The following is an 8,356-nucleotide window of genomic DNA, read 5'->3' as shown; positions in this document are numbered from 1 at the left end:
AATTCAAGGAAATGTGCATGTTTTTCTCCTAATCTGTCTTTGTCAGTTTAATTTTCAGACCCAGCGAGGGACCCTAAGAGAACTGAGGGAAACCATTCCATCCCTTAGATAAGCTACTTGCAATCTAACAGTTTCTCTTATGTGGAACCCCAGTCTGAGAAACCTGAGAAAACAAATGAAAAAGTGTGCGTGAAACTGGCAGATTGACAGAACCATTCTGCAAAACCTGCTACCATCGCAAGACTCTTGAACTCCCGTTAGGACTGTAGTCACCACGCAGAGGGCCAAGTGTGGAGCTGGGAGCCCTCCCCAGCATGGTCTGCACAGGGAAACCCTGCTTTCCAGCAAGCTGCTTCTGACCACGGGGAAGTCAGTGCTGTAGGAGCCATGAGCAGCTCCGCGGCGTCCTGTGCATCACAGAGCCACGAGGAGGGCAGCCTGTCCCCAACAGCACAGAAGCATCAGGATGTCATTAGCAACCCCAGATGATGGAGCTGGCCTAAGACCGCATCTGCACCCCCTGAGGGTCACCTAGATGCAGATCGTTCATCCTCAGGAGCTCTGCTGGACTGCAGTTTGTACGTGGAGACCGAGAAGCAGAGCATGAGCAGAAGTCCCAGGGGATGCATCTGGCCTGAGTTTTACCTACTAAGCACTGGGCGCAAGTTGCTCTGCTGCGCTTTATAATCTTTTTCCTTCCAGTGAAGCAAGAATAAGGGATTAAATGTGTCTTTGCTATTCTGGGATGTGTCCTTGCAGCTCAGAGATGAGGAAAGATGCAGAGTAGGACCAGGCTTCTAACCCCATGCACGTCTAGCCAGAGGGCAAACTCTCTGTGCTTCAGTGTTTCTCTCTGTACAATGGGAAGCTATGTCCTCATCTCTAATAAAAATATTCTTGAGGATAAACCGTCTATGTTTTAAGTAATGATTATGTTATTTAAAATTAGACTTTTTTGACAGTCAGGTGCAGACACAAAATAACACGAGAGAGGTGTAAGAAAGAGAGACATTTACTACACTTGCAGGACCTAGCGGAGGAAGGCAGCGCACACACGGTGCAGGGGCCACATGGCAGGAGGGACCTGGCAGGAGGCTCAACCCAACAGGTGGGGAGCCAGGGGAGAGCGAGGGCCTGTGGGCAAGTGCCTTTACTGGGGCTTAGGGTGGAGGCAGGAGCAAAGACGGGAGGGAACTTCACTGGTGCATTTGAATGTCACTAGGTCACAGCAGGGGAGGGCAGGAGGGGAACTTGCGGCAGGGACCAGCCCTCTGACACTAGCGCATCTGGTCCCTGGGAGAGGTGCTCGCAGCCTGCTTGTGGAGGTGCCTTGGCTACAGGTAAATAGGAGGTTTTTAAAATTTACAACCCAACATCCTTAAGGAGAAAAGATGTTTTCCATGTTTACCTGAGCAGGACATCCCTCTAAGGTATGGGCTGTCATGCAAAAACTTTCCAGGTCCTGCTGGAAAGCTGAAAAATCTCTCCAAAAAATCCACACCAAATGTAGATTAAGAGGTATTTTTAAAGCTATTTAGATTAATATCTGGTGTTCCTTTAAATTAATTAAGAATTAACGAGCACTGAAGTATCACTAACCCTCGGCAATCCCAGTATTAAGTGTGCCACACAGTTTCCCCCCATTTAATCCTATCTCTATGAGGTAGGAATTATGAGATAAAATTGAAATTTTTAAATGAGAAAGCTGCAGCTCAGAAAGGAAAGGAGCCCACAGAGGTCACACTGCAAGAAAGTGACAATGCCAGCCCCGTCTGTTTAATTTCAACTTCCCAATCTAACTGCAAGGCTGTACTAGTTAACTCTTTCTGCATTAAAAAAAATTCCTCCCAAACTTAGCAGTTTAAAATAACCAACATGGATGATCTCACTCAGCTTCTGAGGGTTAGGAGTCGGGGAGAGCCTCAGATGGGTGGTTCTGGTTGAGAATCTCTCTAGATGCTGCAGTTAGAATGCTTCCCAGGGCTGGAGTCAACCCACTGCTTCACTGGATTAGAAGATCCAAACTCACTCAACACGGGTTCTGGCAGGAAACTTCAGCTCCTCACTGTCCATGGAGCTGCTTGCAATCAATGTGACAGCTGCCTTCTTCAGAGCGAATGATCTGAGAGAGAGAAGCTGACCAAGATGAACGCTCTAGGGCATCTCTAATCTAATCTCAGAAGTGACAGTCATTTTTGTCATAAAATGTTGCTGCTCGCAGAGATAGAACATGAGGGTGCTGCAGTGGGGTGTGCCTCCCAGGAGGCAGACAGGCTCGTGGGCTGCCTTGGATGTTGGGTTTAATTGCATACCAGAGCTTGATGTCATCACTGGAAAGGGGACCCAGCAGCCACTGTGACTTGAGGTGTCCCTACAGCTTCATATCAGCCTGAAGAATGTGAGGGAAGGCTTTTCCAGGCATCTTAATAAGACACCAGGAAAAAGGGGAAGAGAAGGGTTACCTAAAATTGGTTCTTTTCACATCATTCACAGTGCCTCTGATAACATTAATTGGGTGCGATACGTTGAGAGTAGTTAATCCTTCTCGGGACACACACGCCCATTTCTGACAAGAGGTAGAAAGAGACAGAAGAGAAAGCGAGAACTTACATTTCCCTGGACACAGACTCGCCATCACATTTAGTACAGCTTTTCTCATAACATGGAGGACATGATCCAGCCTGGGACTGAGGAAACCAGTGAAAGAGAGGGAGAAATGAACCCTGGGTGCTGGAATTATTCCACAGCATCAACAAATGATAAACTCCCGCTGCTCCTCACACAGATCAGTAACCACAACTGCACTCAGCCCCTTAAAGATGGCAGTTGGAGTTGAGAGTGTGTCTAGGAGAGTCATCTTCATTTTGAAACATGAATAAGCTACACAAATGGAGCCTGCGGGGGCTAAAGCATCAGATGAACGAGCCTCGGAGCCAGGGCGGAGTGTATCAGGGGTTCCAAGAAATCATTTATTTATTCACTTCTTCAACCAGCTCTTAGGTAGTGTTGAATATGAGACAGCTGCTAAGCATTTGGGGGCATATTAAAATATATTAAAGCACAAACCCTTCTTTTCAGAAGTGGAATATTATTGATTCCCTTAGATATACCAGACAGACGTCACTCAATCACTTATTTGTTCATTCCACAAACACTTCTATATCAGGCACTGTGCTAGACGCTGGTGTGGCAAAGATAAATCAGTTATTCTCCTGAGTTCACAGTCTTGTGAAGGATTAGAATTGAAGTGGATCCAGAATGATAAGGAAAAAAAAAAAGAAAGAAAGAAAAAAGGAGGTACAAAATTCAGTCTGAGAAAGAGGAGAGAGGGATGAGTTTCAAGAGGAAGTGAACCTACAGCTGAGTCTTAAAGAGAGAGTTTAAATCACTTTTTAGATACACATCTATATAACTGACTTTCCATCTATCTGTCCATTAAGAGATGTGTCCATTAAGGAATGTGTCCATTATTGATTAAGGTTACACTCAGGGGGGCTCTTGTTTGAATCCCAGCTCTGCCACTCATTAGCTGTGCAACCATGGGCAAGTGAGTCTCTTGCTGCCTCATTTCCTCATCTGTAAAATGGGGATAATAAGAGAAATGAGTCACTGTGGTCATTATGAGAATTAAATGGCTGAGTATCTGCAAAATGCTCAAAAGAATGCCTAGCATAAATAAGCTCTAATTGAGAATTAGTTACTTCCATCTACAGAGAGAGTAAAATTTTCCATCGGAACGCCTCACAGTTCTGTTCCTGGGTCTTGGGAATTAAAATCAGGGTGTATGAAAGGGGAAGTGCAAGACGCCGGTGTTGAGGGGGTCTGCGGGGATGACGTGAGGAGTCTTTATTGCCAATCAGTGGGAAAAGCCAGAGCTGCGAGCTTTTGTCCAGAAGCAGGAACAAGAGCCAAGCATCTCAGATCTTCACGGTATCAGAAGCTTTGAGAAGGAAGCTGTTGTACCGATCAGTTTAGGGAAGCTCCGGCTTCAGTGGCTGCAGCCTGGAGGTGCGGGAGCGCCTTTTCAGTCCACAGCAGCCTTCTCCTGGGCAGAAGATGGCAAATAACACCTGCGCTGGCTGAGTCTCCATATGTTCATCATTTTCCCCTTTCTCACCCTCTCCCTGTAGGTGACCCAGAGGCTGCACCCCCAGGGAAACTGAGGTTGCAATCGGTGTAGCCAGGTAGCCAAGTAACCGCTCTACAAAGGATGAAGTGGGAAATCCGATTTGTAGCAAAAGAGATGAAGCAAATTGTTATGGCGCCGTGTCTACCATGTGGTATCATGCTACATGTGTCTCATTCCACATCACTTCGCTCCCAACCAGCCTCCCGAGGAAGCTATTATTGTGATTCCTATTCTAGGATGAATGAAGAGATATTCAGACCAGTTAATAACTTTCCCAATGTTATTGTTAGCAATGGGAAGAACTGGATTTTGAGCCTAGATCTACATGACTCTGAAGCAAGTGCTTGTAATGACTGTGATGTGTGGTAGCAGAACTAAGGAGTTATAAAATTTCAGAAATGGGATAGAGGGAGAAACGGTGAGAACTTCCCCAGAGAGGGGTGATCTGAGTTGAGTATTAAAGATGGGCAGGGTTTTACATGTGGAAAAGATAAAGCAGATCATTTGAGACCAAGAAATGTTAAAGTCTCTAAAGGGTACTGGAGCCTTGAACTTCCCAGGGAAATGGGGAGGGGTCTGATGTGGCTAAATCTTGGGGAGGTGGTGGGAGACAAAGGTGGATAGAGTCAAGGTCAAGAAGGGTCATCTTCAACCTGACGGAAATGCCAGCCCATCTCTAGGGGCAGTGGTGGGCCGGGAGGATGGAGAAAGTCCTAGGATGCACCTCACATAGGAAACGTTCCACCACATCAGCCTTTTGCCCATAGTTTGATGCTGAGTTCCTGCATCACTGTCTGAAGACAGGGACATGGAAGTGTAGACACCACAAGGGGCACAACCACTGGGGTGCGAGGATGGGAAATGGGCAGCAGGGGAGAACACAGGGAGGGGCTGAACCTCAGACTTGAGCCTGGTGGCTCAAGAGGCAGAGAGGGGACTGGCTCTGCCAGGAAGGCATCCCTTCCCGCTCCTGTGGGCAACACAGATGATGCCCCACAGCGAGGCCAGTCTGGACACAGCCATTCCATAGACAGCCTGAGTTTTACTGAGTTCATGAAGGTATCAAGGGTAGCATTTTTCTTCCCGCTATATATTTTATTTTTTTAATTGAAGTACAGTGAGTTACAATGCGTCAATTTCTGGTGTATAGCACAATGTCCCAGTCATGCATGCAGATACATGCATATATTGATTTTCATGTTTTTTCATTAAAGGTTATTATAAGATATTAAGCATAGTTTCCTGTGGTATACAGAGGAAACATTTTTAAATCTATGTTCTATATATAGTGGCTAACATTTGTAAATCTCAAACTCCTAAATTTATCCCTTCCCACCCCTTTCTCCGGTAACCAATAAGAGGGTTTAGTATGCCTGCGAGTCTGTTTCTGCTTTGTAGATGAGTTTATATTGTCTTTTTTTTTTTTAAGATTCCACATATGAATGACATCATATGGTATTTTTCTTTCTCTTTATGGCTTACTTCACTTAGAATGACGTCTGGGTTCATCCATGTTTCTCCACACCCTCCCTCCCAGACTAGAAATCATCCCCAACCAGCTGGCAATGTCATTATCAGAAGTAACATGAATCCAAACCAACAAAACTCTTACCTCTTCATTATGGGAGCATAGGAAAGAAAGAAAGAAAAAAAGAAAGAAAGAAAGAAAGAAAGAAAGAAAGAAAGAAAGAAAGAAAGAAAGAAAGAAAGAAAGAAAGAAAGAAAGAAAGAAAGAAAGAAAGAAAGAAAGAAAGAAAGGAAGGAAGGAAGGAAGGAAGGAAGGAAGGAAGGAAGGAAGGAAGGAAGGAAGAAAAGAGAGAAAGAAAGGAGAGAAAGAAAGAAAAGAGAGAGAGTGAGAAAGAGAGAAAGGAAAGAAAGAGAGAAAGGAAGAAAGGGAGGAAGGAAGAAAGGGAGGAAGGAAGGGAGGGAGGGAGGAAGGGAGGGAGGGAGGAAGGAAGGAAGGAAGGAAGGAAGGAAGGAAGGAAGGAAGAAAGGAAGAAAGAAAGAAAGAGGAAGGAAGGAAGGAAGAAAGAAAGAAAGAAAGAAAGAAAGAAAGAAAGAAAGAAAGAAAGAAAGAAAGAAAGAAAGAAAGAAAAGAGAGAAAGAAAGAAAGAAAGAAAAGAAGAGAGAGTGAGAAAGAGAGAAAGGAAGAAAGGGAGGAAGGAAGGAAGGGAGGGAGGAAGGAAGGGAGGGAGGAAGAAAGGGAGGGAGGGAGGGAGGAAGGAAGGAAGGAAGAAAGAAAAGGTTTTGTAACCAACAACTCAGATTTAAGCCCCAGCTCTTTGCATTAAGCAGTTCTACGATCTTAGACAAAGCACTTACCTTCCCTGAACCTCAGTTCTCAGAACGGTAAGATGGGCTAAGAAAGCACAGCTTGCAGGGGGAGTGTGAGCAGAAAGGAGATGATATGCAGGGAAACACACTGCTATTTTAAAGCAGTGAGCTTTTAGACTACACGAGAGATCACAGTGTCACTTTAGAATCTCAGAAAAATGCAATCGGCTTCTACCACCGTGACCCCTGAGGGGTCCAGTTGGGATGCTTCACAGACGCTATTCTGTGCGTTCCTCCACCTCGTTCCTCCACAAGTCCAGGGCAGAAGAGAAGTGCTTCAGGCACTGCTGACTCCAGCCTCCGGCAAGGTCTCTGATCTCCTTTGTGTCCCTCTGTGTCCTAGCAAATGTTAGAGACAGAGACCTAGCCAGGTGCACAGACGGACCTGTAAACGTGCCCTGAGCCAATCGCACACATCCAAAAATATCCCACGCCACTGCCGCCCTGGTACCGTTAGTTACTGTTGGTGATTCTGTGGCCCTGAGAAAGTTACTTAAAATACTGTATATAAGCTGGATGTCTGGCACATGATACACACTCAATAAATATTGCTTAGCTACTAGCATATTGTAACTGTAAACTGCTGTTGGCATAGCGGTTACTGCCCTACAGGGCAATCCTATCATTCCTTCTCACGGGGGTCTCAGCCCCACCAGCTGTGTCTTCCATGGGGGCAGAGCAGGGGCAGGGGGTCTGCCTTAGAGTAGATGAAGAATAAAAAAGCCCAGAAAGGCCAGCTGTCCTAGTGGACAGGAGTCAGGGGAAGCAGAGCAGGGCAGGAGAAATACTTTGAGAAGCAGAAGAACGCAGAAGTCATTGCTAGGTAAGGAGTGGCCAGAACCCCCACTCCAGGCAGGGGCCGCGTGCCCCAGGATGAGGTGGTTCTCAGCGTGGCTGGAGACCTTGGGTGGCGAGGTGACCGGCGTGGACTACGTCCCCCGGGGTCAGTGTTTTCTGAACTTCAGTCAGTTTCACCTTCACAATCTTTGCCAGATCCGAGTGATGCAGTATCTCTGACTCAAACTTATCTCATATTTTCTTTAAATTGATTTGCTTTTATTAACTTGAAACAAAACTTACTTTATAAAAGAGCTTTATTATTGTTGTAAGTAATAACCCGTATCTTTTGCCCTAAATATAACGGGGGAACAAGTAGAGGGAACACAAAGAGCTTTAGTAAACCCTTGCTGGATACTCTTGCCTGCAAAGGCTCTGAGCCCACTGTCTCTTGGCTAAAAAGGGAAATCAGTAGGTTTTAGAAGAGTGTGAAAGCCATCAGGCACATATGGCAAACTTTTCGCTTAGAAGGATGGAAATGAAGCTGGAAAGGGAATGGGCTTGGTGATGTAGAATCTTGCGAGGTGATGCTGTCACCACGAGGGTCTAAAAGGATCCTCAGAGCTGCTGGTGGCAAGGGTCTCACAATTAGGGAAACTTTTGGGGGTTGATAGGAACATATTTTAAGGGTTTGAGGGAAGAGCAATTACCTTTTTAGAGCATCTTTCTGGCTATGTTGTGAGGTGTGGGTTCACGGGGACCGGGACTAGTGGCCAGGAGACCAGGTAGAAGACTGCCCCAGCCCAGGGGAGAGGCGATGCAGGCTGCCTGAGAAGTGCCGTGAAGCTGCGGAGGAGGGAAGCCGTTGATGGAACGTGGATTGTGCTTGGTGACTGACGGCACAGAGGAAGCAGCTCAGGTGCCTTCCAAAGGTCCAGCTTGGGTGAGAAGGAAAATGATGGCCCCACAGTGACAGAGAGAAATCTCTGTCTGCAGGTGATGTTCCCACTGCTCTTTTCTGAATATGTCTATCTTCTCCCAGGCTCTCAGCCTCTTCCTCTGACTTTCAGGTGCCCGGACCTTGAAGATGTCCCCAGTCAGACCTGGCGAAGAGAT

Source organism: Vicugna pacos, chromosome 1 (genome assembly GCF_048564905.1).
Source record: "Vicugna pacos chromosome 1, VicPac4, whole genome shotgun sequence".
NCBI lineage: Eukaryota > Metazoa > Chordata > Mammalia > Artiodactyla > Camelidae > Vicugna > Vicugna pacos.
This window is presented reverse-complemented; position numbering follows the sequence as displayed.